Here is a 13,799-nt window from a genome sequence, read left to right as displayed (position 1 = left end):
TGACTTCCAACAGAAAACTAAAATACAATAACCTATTAAACATTAAAAGCTTCCCTAAACAGAGCTGCCTTCAGATGTCTTCTAAAAGTTTGGTAGTTATTTTTCTCTTTGAAATCTGGTGGGAGGGCTTTCCACAGGGCAGGTGCCACCACCGAGAAGGCCCTCTCCCTGGTTCCCTGTAATTTAGCTTCTCGCAGCTAGGGAACCGCCAGAAGGCCCTTGGAGCTGGACCTCAGTGTCCGGGCAGAACGATGGGGTGGAGATGCTCCTTTAGCTATACTGGGCCTTTGAGGCCGTTTAGGGCTTTCAAGGTCAGCACCAACACTTTGAATTGTGCTCGGAAATGGACTGAGAGCCAACACCAATCTTATATATAACAGTGCTATAAAAACTTCCCTAAACAGGGCTGCCTTCAAATGTCTTCTAAAAGTCAGACAGTTGTTTATTTCCTTGACGTCTGATGGGAAAGTGTTCCACAGGGCAGGTGCCACCACCGAGAAGGCCCTCTGCCTGGTTCCCTGCAACCTCACTTCTCGCAGTGAGGGAACCGCCAGAAGGCCCCCGGAGCTGGACCTCAGTTTCCGGGCTGAGCGATGGGGGTGGAGATGCTCCTTCAGTATTCCAGAATTTTAGGGGTCTAAGGGTCCCCCAAGAATCATCTATTCCAACCTCCTGCAATGCATGAATCACAGCTATAGGTTCCCTCATAGATGGCACTCAACCTCTGCTTAACAACCTCCAATGATTTGTAGAATCGTGTGGTTTGAAGGGACCCCAAGCGTCATCTAGTCGGACTCTTTGTAATGTGTGAATCAAAGCCAAAGAATCCTCGTATTTACGGGACTGCCTCTCCTGGTCTGCCCCGCAGAGGACCTTAAGGTCCATGAATCCATGAATAATCATAGTTTAGAGGTCCCGGGCCCTAAGGAACTCAGACTATCCTCCACCAGGGCCAGGGCCTTCTCAGTGGTGGCTCCGACCTGGTGGAACGCTCTGCCCCATGAGACTAGAGCCCTTCAGGATTTAACCTCCTTCTGCCAGGCCTGTAAGACAGAGCTATTCCGCCTGGCTTTCAACTTGAACTTAGCTTGATCTTTTATTCCCCTTCCTTCCCTCCCCCTCCCCTTTTTATGAAGATTACCCGCTCTGAGACCCCACAGCTAATTCTCCCCTGGTCTCCTCACTGGCCCAAACAGGACTAATGTAGCCAGCTAGCCCTGGTGATCATCTAATGCTTATTGGATGGATTTCCCCCCTAAATTGATTTTTGAATTCTGAATTTATTGTTATTCACGTTTTATACTGTATTTTATACTGTTTTTCCTTGCATCAATTAAGTGTTTTAAATTTGTTCTTAGCCGCCCTGAGCCCAGTTTTCTGAACTGGGAAGGGCGGGGCATAAATAATAATTATTATTTATTATTATTATTTATTATTATTATTATTATTATTATTATTATTATTATTATTATTATCCAGCCACGCTCTGCTTAAAAACCTCCAACTAATCATAGAATTGCACAGCTGACAGGGACCCAAAGGCCATCTATTCAACCCACTGCAAAGCAAGCAGCACAGCTTATCACAGTCAGGCCAAAAACTGGGAGTCTCTCAGTGGAAAATAGCCCCAAATCTTACACCAGGTGCTTGTTATCACTCACTCTGGAATTTAGCTATAAGGGATAATTTGAGGTTTCAGCAGGGACTAGAAAATGCATGCACTTTTTATACAATTGAATATACAGTGAGATTTTCGAGCCAACCCTCATCACAGCCTGGCAAAAATATTCCCCACTTGGCCTTTGTTATTTTAACTCATGAGCAACTGTACTCGTCCTACATCCCTGTTTGACAGCTTTGTTTTTCATTTTCAAAATTTTCACCTGTTGTTATAACCCTTCTCTCTGTTTTATACACGTTACAAAAGGAAACTTCAGAACTTTACCGAAAACGTTTTAAAAGAGAGAAGAACCCAGCTGATTCATAGAGTTGAAAGGGATTCAAAGGGTCATTTTCATTTATTGTTTCTGTTTATTATTATTTGTATTCCAGCCTTCACCCACAGATCTCAGGGCCCTTTTCAGGAGCATAAAAATACAAGATAAAAACACAAAATACAGAATCAGTTTCGAAAACAGCACTTTGAATTGGGCCCGGAAACTAATCGGCAGCCAGTGCGGTCAGGTCAGGATCGGTGCAATATGCTCAGACCGTCTTGACCCGGTGAGCAACCTGGCCGCTGAATTCTGCACCAGCTGAAGTCTTCAGGGGCAGCCCCATGTATAACGCATTGCAGTAATCTAACCAGAGCATGGACAACAGAAGTTAAACTATCCTTGTCCAGATAAGGGCGCACCTGGGACACCAGCCAAAGCTGACGGAAGGCCACTGAGGCCATCTGAGCCTCAAGCGACAGCAAAGGGTCCAGGACAGGGGTCAGCAAACTTATCGCGCCTCCGGCCGGTGTCTCCAGCGCCGATTGCACGGCGGGCCGGATGGTAGGGGAGCGCATGCCCATACGTGTGCGCACACGTTATTCTCGGTGCACTTCCGGGTCGGAGGAGCACAGGAAATAGCTTGTGTGCATGTGCACGGGCCCCCTCCAACCCGGATGTGCACCGGAAATAATGCCTGCGCATGCACAAATATTGCTTGCTCATGCGCACAAGCTATTTCCAGTGCACATCTGGGTCGGAAGTGAGCAGCCATGCAGCGGCCGTAAGAGCGGGCGGCAGGGGTCACCGAGGGCCGGATAAACAAGTCCTTATCTGGCTTGCGGGCCTTAGTTTGGGGACCCCGGTCCAGGAGGACCCCCAAGCTAAGCACCTGCTCTTTCAGAGGGAGTGTGTAACCCCATCAAGAACAGGAGACCTCCCATTCATGTGATAGGGAAAGTTATCCCTGCTATTTACAGTGGCACCTTGGTTCTCAAACGCCTTGGCACTCAGACAACTTGGAACCCAAACACTGCAAACCCGGAAGTAAGTGTTCCAGTTTGCGATCTTCTTTCTGAAGCCGAACGTGCTCCGTTTTGAGTGCCAAGCTTCTGTTTTGAGTGTTACGCTTCCGATTTGAGAGTTACGCTTCCGATTTGAGTGCCACGCTTCCGTTTTGAGTGTTACGCGGAGCTCTGTCTGTTTTTGCTATTAATTTTGCAGTTTTGTTCTCGCAGCTCTTTTTTTTGTGATTGTGTGGAACCCTGTTTTATTGCTTTCATTTTATGGATCAATGGTCTTGTTAGATAGCAAAATTCATGTTAAATTGCTGTTTTAGGGGTTGTTTTTAAAAGTCTGGAACAGATTAATCCGTTTTGCATTACTTTCTATGGGAAAGTGTGGCTTGGTTTTGGAATGCTTTGGTTTTGGAACGGATTGAGTTTGAGAACCAAGTTACCACTGTAGTCGGAACCTCGTTTCTTACTCCACCTTCCACGTGGCAGATATTTGAAGGCAGCTGGCGCTGTGGGTTAAACCACAGAGCCTAGGAGTTGCCGATCAGAAGGTCAGCGGTTTGAATCCCCATGACGGGGTGAGCTCCCATTGCTCGGTCCCTGCTCCTGCCAACCTAGCAGTTTGAAAGCACGTCAAAGTGCAAGTAGATAAATAGGTACCGCTCCGGCGGGAAGGTAAACGGCGTTTCCGTGCGCTGCTCTGGTTTGCCAGAAGCGGCTTAGTCCTGCTGGCCACATGACCCTGAAGCTGTACGCCGGCTCCCTCGGCCAGTAAAGCGAGATGGCTTAGTCATGCTGGCCACATGACACGGAAAAACTGTCTGCAGACAAACATTGGCTCCCTGTGCCAGTAAAGTGAGATGAGCGCTGCAACCCCAGAGTCGGTCACGACTGGACCTAATGGTCAGGGGTCCCTTTACCTTCACCTATCCCAGCCATTCTTGGGCTCTATGATCATTGCAGATTGTGACAGCAGTCACGAAATTAAAAGACGCCTGCTTCTTGGGAGAAAAGCAATGACAAACCTAGACAGCATCTTAAAAAGTAGAGACATCACCTTGCCAACAAAGGTCCGTATAGTAAAAGCTATGGTGTTCCCAGTAGTGATGTATGGAAGTGAGAGCTGGACCATCAAGAAGGCTGATCACCAAAGAATGGATGCTTTTGAATTCTGGTGCTGGAGGAGACTCTTGAGAGTCCCATGGACTGCAAGAAGATCAAACGTATCCATTCTTAAGGAAATCAGCCTTGAGTGCTCACTGGAAGGACAGATCCTGAAGCTGAGGCTCTAATACTTTGGCCACCTCATGAGAAGAGAAGACTCCCTGGAAAAGACCCTGATGTTGGGAAAGATGGAGGGCACAAGGAGAAGGGGACGACAGAGGACGAGATGGTTGGATGGTGTTCTTGAAGCTACCAGCATGAGTTTGATCAAACTGTGGGAGGCAGTGGAAGACAGGAGGGCCTGGCGTGCTCTGGTCCAGGGGGTCACGAAGAGGCAGACACGACTAAACGACTAAACAAAATCCCAGCCATCTTCTGCCCCAGCCACACCCTGGAGCGTTCTGCATGCCAAGCAGGGAGAAAGGCAGAGAAGGGGCGGGAGCGGCGTTCCTGCACTTTCATCCCAGACATCCATTTAGCAGCTCTCTATTTCTTTTTCCCAAGAATCTGCGTAATCCTTTTCTAAAGCCATGGGAGCCAGAGGCCATCAACACATCTTGTCATAATGGAATCCCGTAACTTAATTACGCGTCGGGTGGAGAAATCCTTCTTTATGCCTGTCCTGAACTCCGCCCGTTGCTTCAGCTCTGCCGCGTGACCCGGAGGTCTAGCATTATCAAAGAGGGAGAGAGGAAAATTCCTTCTACTCCACATCATTTACAATTCGACAAAGCTCTCATCTCCAGCGTTTTATATCTTTCCACACACACACACACACACACACAAACCTGGCGCTTCCTCTAGCCTGCTTTTCTGAATTGCTAAATTGGATTTCAAGATTCACTCCTATTGACACGGCTCTCCATTCAAAACGTTTGTTTATCCCGCAACGCTCATTCCTCTCATCCCATCTGCAGGGCCTTGACATCATTGGCAACGCTTTTCAAAGCGGCAAACAGCGGAGCGCAAACAGAGGCACGGAACAATCGCCAGGTGTGACCTTCGCTGATCGATTCCCCGACACGCCCCTCCCGCAACACCCAGTGCAATTGTTCAGCTGCCTTCCCCGCCCGCCATAAACTCCTCCTTTATGGAGCTCCCCAGTTAACAGCTCCAATTTCTAAGCAGCTCAAATGAACTGGAGATGATGCTTCTTGGGCCTGGGAGGGTGTGAGGCAGGAGGCCGACAGCAGGGGGAGCCAGAGCCAATGAGTGGAAGGGCCCCGTCGTTCTGCCTGGACACTGAGGTCCAGCTTCGAGAGCCTTCTGGCAGTTCCCTCATTGCGAGAAGTGAGGTTACAAGGAACCAGACACAGGGCCTTCTCGGTAGTGGCGCCTGCCCTTGGAACGCCCTCCCAACAGATGTGAAGGAAATAAGCAGCTATCTTCTCTTTAAAAGACATCTGAAGGCAGCCCTGTTTAGGGAAGTTTTTACTATTTAATGCTGTATTGTTTTTAACACTCGATTGGAAGCTGCCCAGAGTGGCTGGGGAAACTCAGCCAGATGGGCGGGGTATAAATAATAAATTATATTATTATTATTATTATTATTATTATTATTATTATTATTATTTACATAAGAGCCAAGGCTCCATAATTAATAATAATAATAATAATAATAATAATAATAATAATAATAATAATAAAACAAATTTTTATTTATACCCCGCCCTCCCCGGCCAGAGCCGGACTCAGGGCAGCTAACATCAGTAAAATTACAGTAAAAAGCATAATGGGAGGGGGGAACCCAATTTAAATGCAATTTAAAATGCAGCCTCATTTTAAAAGAAGCCCATAAATCAAAACCATAAGGGGAGGGAAACATAAGGGTCAGACTGAGTCCAAACCAAAGGCCAGGCAGAACAGCTCTGTCTTGCAGGCCCTGCGGAAAGATATCAAGTCCCGCAGGGCCCTGGTCTCTTGTGACAGAGCGTTCCACCAAGTCGGGGCCAGTACTGAAAAGGCCCTGGCCCTAGTTGAGACCAATCTAACCACCTTGCGACCTGGGACCTCCAAAATGTTGTCATTTGTGGACCTTAAGGTCCTCCGCGGGGCATACCATCAAGTCCAGCGTCCTGTTCTCAGGGTGGCGAAATACCCCTAATGTCAGAGACTGGCTGGATGAAGAAGACAGGAGGGAGGACACAGAAGATGATAACTTAGATCCCGGGTCGTGGTGGTGGGGACATGGTGGAGCAGTCTGGGGAAGGAATGAGCTAGGATCATAAATTTTGTAGTTAGAAGGGACCCATGGGGTCATCTAGTCCAACCCCCTGCAAGACAGGAATCTCGGCTAACGCATCCATGACTGATGGCCATCCGATCTCTGCTTTAAAATCTCCAAGCAAGGAGAGTCCCCCACTTCCCAAGGGAGTCCATTCCACTGCCAAACAGCTGGGAGGTGCTAGAAGCAAGGGGACTGAGCGATGGGTTCAGGAGAAGGAGAGTCTTCCAAGACAGGGCTAGAGGCTGAGAGTCACAGCGGTGTTAGAATTCCTGCTCCGTGATTGCAGTCATGGGATTGCTGTCTGTCACATGTCGGTGTATGTTTTGACTCCACCAAGTGGGAAGTGACGGAGACAGGATGTTTGTGTTACTGTGTTCCGTGAAGTGGGAAAATTGTCCTTTGTTCTTTTTCTCTTTGCTGTCTGATGCTAGAGAGAGAGAGAGCCATGTTGCAGTGCTCGTGTATGTTTATATTGATGCTTTTGAATACTGGTGCTGGAGGAGACTCTTGAGAGTCCCATGGACTGCAAGAAGATCCAACCTCTCCATTCTGAAGGAAATCAGCCCTGAGTGCTCACTGGAAGGACAGATCCTGAAGCTGAGGCTCCAAGACTTTGGCCACCTCATGAGAAGAGAAGACTCCCTGGAAAAGACCCTGATGTTGGGAAAGATGGAGGGCACAAGGAGAAGGGGGCGACAGAGGACGAGATGGCTGGACAGTGTTCTTGAAGCGACCAGCATGAGTTGGACCAAACTGCGGGAGGCAGTGGAAGACAGGAGTGCCTGGCATGCTCTGGTCCAGGGGGTCACGAAGAGTCGGACACGACTAAACGACTAAACAACACCAACAGCAAAGTAGATTAGCCAAAATGCTGAGTTGCTGAGGTCTGTCACACACATGGTGCGCAGACTCTACCGGAACACTTAGGATCCCTAAGTGTGCCAGTGTCAGTTGGCATCGGTCGCTGTGATGTTCAGGCTAAAGAAAACTTTTGAAGCTCCTGAACGATCGACCAGGAGGGAGAGAACATGCCAGTCGGCCATGTGTCTCTGCCAGGGTCCTACTCGAGTGTAGGCTGAACTCCTGACAAGTGGGAGCGTAGACTCAGACAGAGAGGATTTGGCCCTGCTACACAGCAGTAGGGCAGTCCCAGTCCTGCTGGCTCTCCTCCCTCTCTGGCACCCCATTCGAGTCCTGCACCTTGCTGAGCAAAGGGCCAGGCAGGCCCAGAGGAGGAGCCCACCATCTCGTGCCTCTAGAGCCAGTGACTAGAAGGGAAAGGGCAGGGCCAGTGGTCATCTTCAGTGCCCAGAAGAGAAACCTCTTTCAACATATTAGAATCATAGAATGGTAGAGTCGTGAGGGACTCCCAGGCCTCATTTAGTCCACCCACCCCCCCCCCCCCCGCAAAGCCAAATTCCTGCCCACAGCCATCCCCATAGCTGTCAACCGTCCCTTATTTGACAGGAAAGTCCCTTATCCCAGCACCGTGTCCCGCTGCTGTCCCTTATTGATGATGTCCCTTAAATTTCCCGGGTTTCAAAGGAAGCAGCTCCTCTCCCTCCCTCCCCCCCTCCCTGCCGGCCAGGGAGGAGGGAGGCTCCAACTGTGTTGCTTGTCTGTGTTGCTCACCCAATAAGGAGCCTCAGAACGACTGGGGGGTGGAGCTTGCATGCCTTGTGCCGATCAAATCGGCCACATTGCCTGGGGATTCGCCTTTGCTCAGCGCTTCCCAGCGGAGAGGTGACGGTGGTTTTCCTTGCTGCATCCCCTTTGCCGGGTTGCTGCGCTGTGGGAACCACCGCTTGAAGCTTCGTTTGGCTGCTGGCTGGGCTTTCTGCCTTTGGCTTGGAGGGGCTCAGAAGTCAAACATACCTGTGCCCCTTGGGAAATCCCTTATTTTGGCTGCTGGTGCCTTATTTTCGAGGCTGCTGGTCCCTTATTTTCAAATCTGTAAGTTGACAGCTATGGCCATCCCTGGGTGGACTCGAACCAGCAACCTCCTGGTTAATAGCCAGACACACTGAGCCACTAAAAGTGGATATCAAAGCCAAGGGTCCTGGCAAACCAGCAGCTCCAGAAGTTTCTAAGGAGGCCGCTTGCCTGAACGTACCTCAAGTTCATTTCTTTTCTTTTCGGGTTTTATCTGATTCGGTCGCAAATTGGCAAAGCGCAATTTCCCTGCAAATCTACGCGTTCCCGCGCCTTAATTGGATAACCCATTTGTCTCTTTCCACGATAACAAAAACAGATTATCCAAAAGCGGCTCCGACTTCGCAAATAGGTATATAAATAACCCCAAGGAAATTTAAAGGACACCCAAGCTCACAGAGGCTTTATCCCAGCTGCTGGAATAGTTGTGGTTAAGGACGTAGGAAGGACCTGCCTGCTGGATCAGACCCAAGGGGGCCCATCTAGGACAGTATTCTGTCCTCACAGGGGCCAGCCCAGATGCCCATTATGGGAAACCTGCAAGCAGGAACCGAGTGCGAGAGCAGCTCTTCTCAGTTGCGATTCCCAGCAACTGCCCTTCAGAGGCATACAGTTTCGGACGGTGGAGGAATAATATAGCCGTCACGGCAAGTGAGGTAGAAATTCTGAAACATCCATTATCAGAGGCCACGTTTCACGTACAGAAGGGTACCCTGCCTGGCCGCAAAACTGGTGAGAGTTGGTTTTAGCAGGAGCCTAACGCTGAATGCAAGGGACACAGGTGGCGCTGTGGGTTAAACCACAGAGCCTCTTGGGCTTGCCGATCAGAAGGTTGGTGGTTCGAATCCCCGTGACGGGGTGAGCTCCCATTACTCGGTCCCTGCTCCTGCCAACCTAGCAGTTCAAAAGCACGTCAAAGTGCAAGTAGATAAATAGGTACCGCTCTGGCGGGAAGGTAAACGGCATTTCCGTGCGCTGCTCTGGTTCGCCAGAAGCGGCTTAGTCAATCTGGCCATATGACCTGGAAGCTGTACGCCGGCTCCCTCAGCCAGTAAAGCGAGATGAGCACCGCAACCCCAGAGTCGGTCACGACTGGACCTAATGGTCAGGGGTCCCTTTACCTTTACCTGCGACAAGATGCATGAGGCTTATAATAATAATATAATAACAATAAAAAAAATTATTTATACCCCGCCCTCTCCAGCCAAGACCTGGCTCAGGGCGGCTAACAACCGATATAAAAACAAATTGATTGAAATACAACTTAGAAAACCAGATTAAAATATAACTTTAAAACATTAAAACTTAGTAGAGATGTTGATGGCTCTAGCTTGTCTCACCCCCGGTACAGGTGCATGAAGGGGTGGCTAAACTGATCGAGGGTTATGGAGAGACTCTGCAAGGAGGAAAGGTTGTAGCACTTGGGAATTCTGTAGCTAAGAGAAAAAGCGTCTTCTTCTGCGATCCCTTGTAGCTGAGCAAGATTGTCTTCCATAAGCATGGTTTGAACAGTGAGTCCGTAAGTGACTGTGGAGGCCGATTCTGGACCCACACGTCCTTCCACAGTGGGGACATTGGTTTCCTGGCCGGAGTTGATCACAGTGAGGGTTTGCCAAGCGTGCCTTCCTCTTAGGTTGAGTAAGTAAAACTTGGGTTGAGTAAGGTGGAATCTAGACACATAATTGTGGGGAACCCAGTTTTATTGCTTTCACTTTATGGATCAATGGTCTCCCTAGATAGTAAAATTCATGTTAAATTGTTGTTTTAGGGGTTGTTTTTAAAAGTCTAGAACGGATTACTCCATTTTGCATTGCTTTCAATGGGAAAGCGCAGCTTGGTTTTGGAACGCTTTGGTTTCGGAACGGACTTCCGGAACGGATTGAGTTTTAGAACCAAGGTACCACTGTATTCTGTTGGGAGCCACCCAGAACGGGCGGGGTATAAATAAAATTCGTCGTTGTTGTTTCCAACAACTGGTATCCACTTCCCAGCATCTAAGCAGGCCTTGAAAGTCTCTCCCAAGCCACAACATCATTAAAAATATCCGCCATCGCGTAACAACAAACACCAAGCCAGCGAACATCCAGCGAGATTACTATTTCATGACCAAACAGGCAGAGAACAAACACAAGAGGAGGAATCTAGCAAATACCCATTATCGATTTAATTAATCTCAAATTACCCAATATCAAATATTTATTTATTTATTTTTAAAGATCAAACTCTGCTCCCCGACGATGTCTAAGTACACAGAACGGCATTTGCAGGCTCGGTGACACTTGACTGCCTTTCCCTCTGCATTCTCCTCCTAGTCAAAGTTTTATTTATTTACGCCTCGTTTGATTTTCTTCAAAAATGCAATTACAGAGAAAGGTTTGTTCCACCCCCTCGTTCCTTTGGAAGTCCTACCCATCCCCTGTATCCGAGATCATCAGCTGTATGGTTACACACACTTTTCATAAATATGTACAGTGGTACCTCAGGTTACATACGCTTCAGGTTACAGACTCTGCTAACCCAGAAATAGTGCTTCAGGTTAAGAACTTTGCTTCAGGATGAGAACAGAAATCGTGCTCCAGCGGCGCGGTCGCAGCAGGAGGCCCCATTAGTTAAAGTGGTGCTTCAGGTTAAGAACAGTTTCAGGTTAAGTACGAACCTCCAGAACGAATTAAGTACTTAACCTGAGGTACCACTGTACTTTTATTTAAAATGCATCTGTGGGTTATTTGTGGGGCATAGGAATTCATTCATACAGTGGTACCCCGGGTTACAGATTCTTCAGGTTACATACGCTTCAGGTTACAGACTCCGCTAACCCAGAAATATTACCTTGGGTTAAGAACTTTGCTTCAGGATGAGAACAGAAGTACTTAACCTGAGGTACCACTGTATTCTGTACCCTGTGTCTTTTGAAGAAGCCGTTCTAGTATGCCAAGAATTAACCATATTTATCTTTATTTATTGCAATTAGATCCTATCTCCAAAGAGCTCAAGGGGACATGGACCTCCCTCTCCGCACCCCTCATTTAATCCCACAACGACCCTGTGAGGAAGGCTAGGCGGAGAGGCAGCGATTTCATGGCCGAGTGGGGCAACTTGAACCCTAGTGTCCGGAGGTGGAGTCAGGCATGGGTCAGCAACAGAACAATAAAACGCCCAATGTCCATGAAGTTAACTCTTTATTTAAAGCAACTGAACAGCTCGGTCCTAGTGGTCACAGCAGCCCTTCCCAGTAGCCTTTGCCGCAATGAGGCAGTTGGGGGGACTGGAAGTCCTTGCCTTCCCACTGCTCTCTAAGACTCCTCCTCCCCGGGGTCGTTCCCAGTCCGAGACTTCTTTGCCTTGTCTGCCTATGCTCCACCCTCTTCATATCTCATAGAATCATAGAATCCTAGAGTTGGAATAGACCACAAGGGCCATCGAGTCCAACCCCCTGCCAAGCAGGAAACAGCATCAGAGCACTCCTGACAAATGGTTGTCAAGCCTCTGCTTAAAGACCTCCAAAGAAGGAGACTCCACCACACTCCTTGGCAGCAAATTCCACTGTCAAACAGCTCTCACTGTCAGGAAGTTCTTCCTAATGTTTAGGTGGAATCTTCTTTCTTGTAGTTTGGATCCATTGCTCCGTGTCCGCTTCTCTGGAGCAGCAGAAAACAACCTTTCTCCCTCCTCTATATGACATCCTTTTATATATTTGAACATGGCTATCATATCACCCCTTAACCTCCCCTTCTCCAGGCTAAACATGCCCATATCTCTTCTGGTTCTGGATGACCAGCGGGGATGGGAGCCGGTCGCAGCAAGAGGGAGAGACTCCCTGGATCATAGCTGTCAACCGTCCCTTATTTGGTGGGAAAGTCCCTTATCCCAGTGCCGTCTCCCGCTGCTGTCCCTTACTGATGATGTCCCTTAAATTTCCCGGGTTTCAAAGGAAGCAGCTCCTCTCCCTCCCTCCCTGCCGGCCAGGGAGGAGGGAGGCTCCAACTGTGTTGCTTGGCTGCGTTGCTCACCCAATAAGGAGTCTAAGAACGACTGGGGGGTGGAGCTTGCATGCCTTGTGCCAATCAAATCAGCCGCGTAGCCTGGGGACTCGCCTTTGCTCAGCGCTTCCCAGCGGAGAGGAGACGGTGGTTTTCCTTTCTGCATCCCCTTTGCCGGGTTGCAGCGCTGTGGGAACCACCGCTTGAGGCTTCGTTTGGCTGCTGGCTGGGCTTTCTGCCTTTGGCTCGGAGGGGCTCAGAAGTTGAACACACCTGTGCCCCTTGGAAAATCCCTTATTTTGGCTGCTGATCCCTTATTTTCGAGGCTGCTGGTCCCTTACTTTCAAATCTGTAAGCTGACAGCTATGCCCTGGATTCTTCAGCAGAGATGCTTCATCTGTCTCCTGGCCCCTCAGCCTCTTCCTGCTCACTGAACCCTACTGCCCCTTTGGCTTCCAACACCTCCTGCTCCCTCTTCTCCCTCTGATCCTTCATCGCCATCCCACCACCAACCCCCTGGCTCTGAGCCTTCTTCCCCTGGGGGTTCCCCAGCTCTCCCAACACTCCTCTGCATCCAGCCAGTCTCTCCCAGGAACACTCTAACCACTGCACCACACTGCCTCTCTCTGTTACTTTATCATGCCTTCTTCCAAGCCTCTTATGCAGCCTGTACAGATTCTCCAAGGATGGGCAGCCCCTGGGCCCCTGGACAGGGAACAGCCTTACACAGAGGAAAACCACTGGTCCATCTCACTCAGTACTGTCTACACTGACTGGTAGCAGCTGGTCGCAGGCAGGGGTCTCTCCCAACTCTACCTGGAGAAGTCTGGGGTTGAACGCAGGACATTTTGCATGCAAGCCAAGTGCTCTACAGCCCTCACCACCACCCCAGATTACAATTCCCATCCCCCTGGACGTTTACCAAGGTGGATGGGAGATACAGGTTTTCCCCAACTCTGATTCCAGCCCAACAGGGATGCCAGGCCATAGCTGTCAACTGTCCCTTATTTGGCGGGAAAGTCCCTTATCCCAGGGCCATGTCCCACTGCTGTCCCTTACTGATGATGTCCCTTAAATTTCCCGGGTTTCAAAGGAAGCAGCTCCTCTCCCTCCCTCCCTCCCTGCCAGCCAGGGAGGAGGGAGGCTCCAACTGTGTTGCTTGGCTGCGTTGCTCAACCAATAAGGAGTCTAAGAATGACTGGGGGTGGAGCTTGCATGCCTTGTGCCAATCAAATTGGCCGCCTTGCCTGGGGACTCGCCTTTGCTCAGCGCTTCCCAGCGGAGAGGTGACGGTGGTTTTCCTTGCTGCATCCCCTTTGCCGGGTTGCTGCGCTGTGGGAACCACCGCTTGAGGCTTCGTTTGGCTGCTGGCTGGGCTTTCTGCCTTTGGCTTGGAGGGGCTCAGAAGTTGAACATACCTGTGCCCCTTGGAAAATCCCTTATTTTGGCTGCTGATCCCTTATTTTTGAGGCTGCTGGTCCCTTATTTTCAAATCTGTAAGTTGACAGCTATGTGCCAGGCTCTCTCCAATATTTCGCGTAACAAG

At 49.4% G+C, this 13,799-nt stretch overlaps 1 protein-coding gene across 1 annotated transcript in view; it reads right to left on the bottom strand.

Annotated features, from left to right (window-relative positions):
• The window catches only part of LOC114603117 (leucine-rich repeat and fibronectin type III domain-containing protein 1-like protein), a 65,446-nt gene that overhangs the window by 30,967 nt on the left and 20,680 nt on the right, over positions 1-13,799 (bottom strand). The window lies entirely within an intron of this gene.

The sequence above is a fragment of the Podarcis muralis genome, chromosome 7 (assembly GCF_964188315.1).
Source record: "Podarcis muralis chromosome 7, rPodMur119.hap1.1, whole genome shotgun sequence".
Taxonomy (NCBI): Eukaryota; Metazoa; Chordata; class Lepidosauria; order Squamata; family Lacertidae; genus Podarcis; species Podarcis muralis.
Note: the sequence above shows the minus strand (reverse complement) of the source record. Positions and strands in the feature narration are given on the sequence as shown.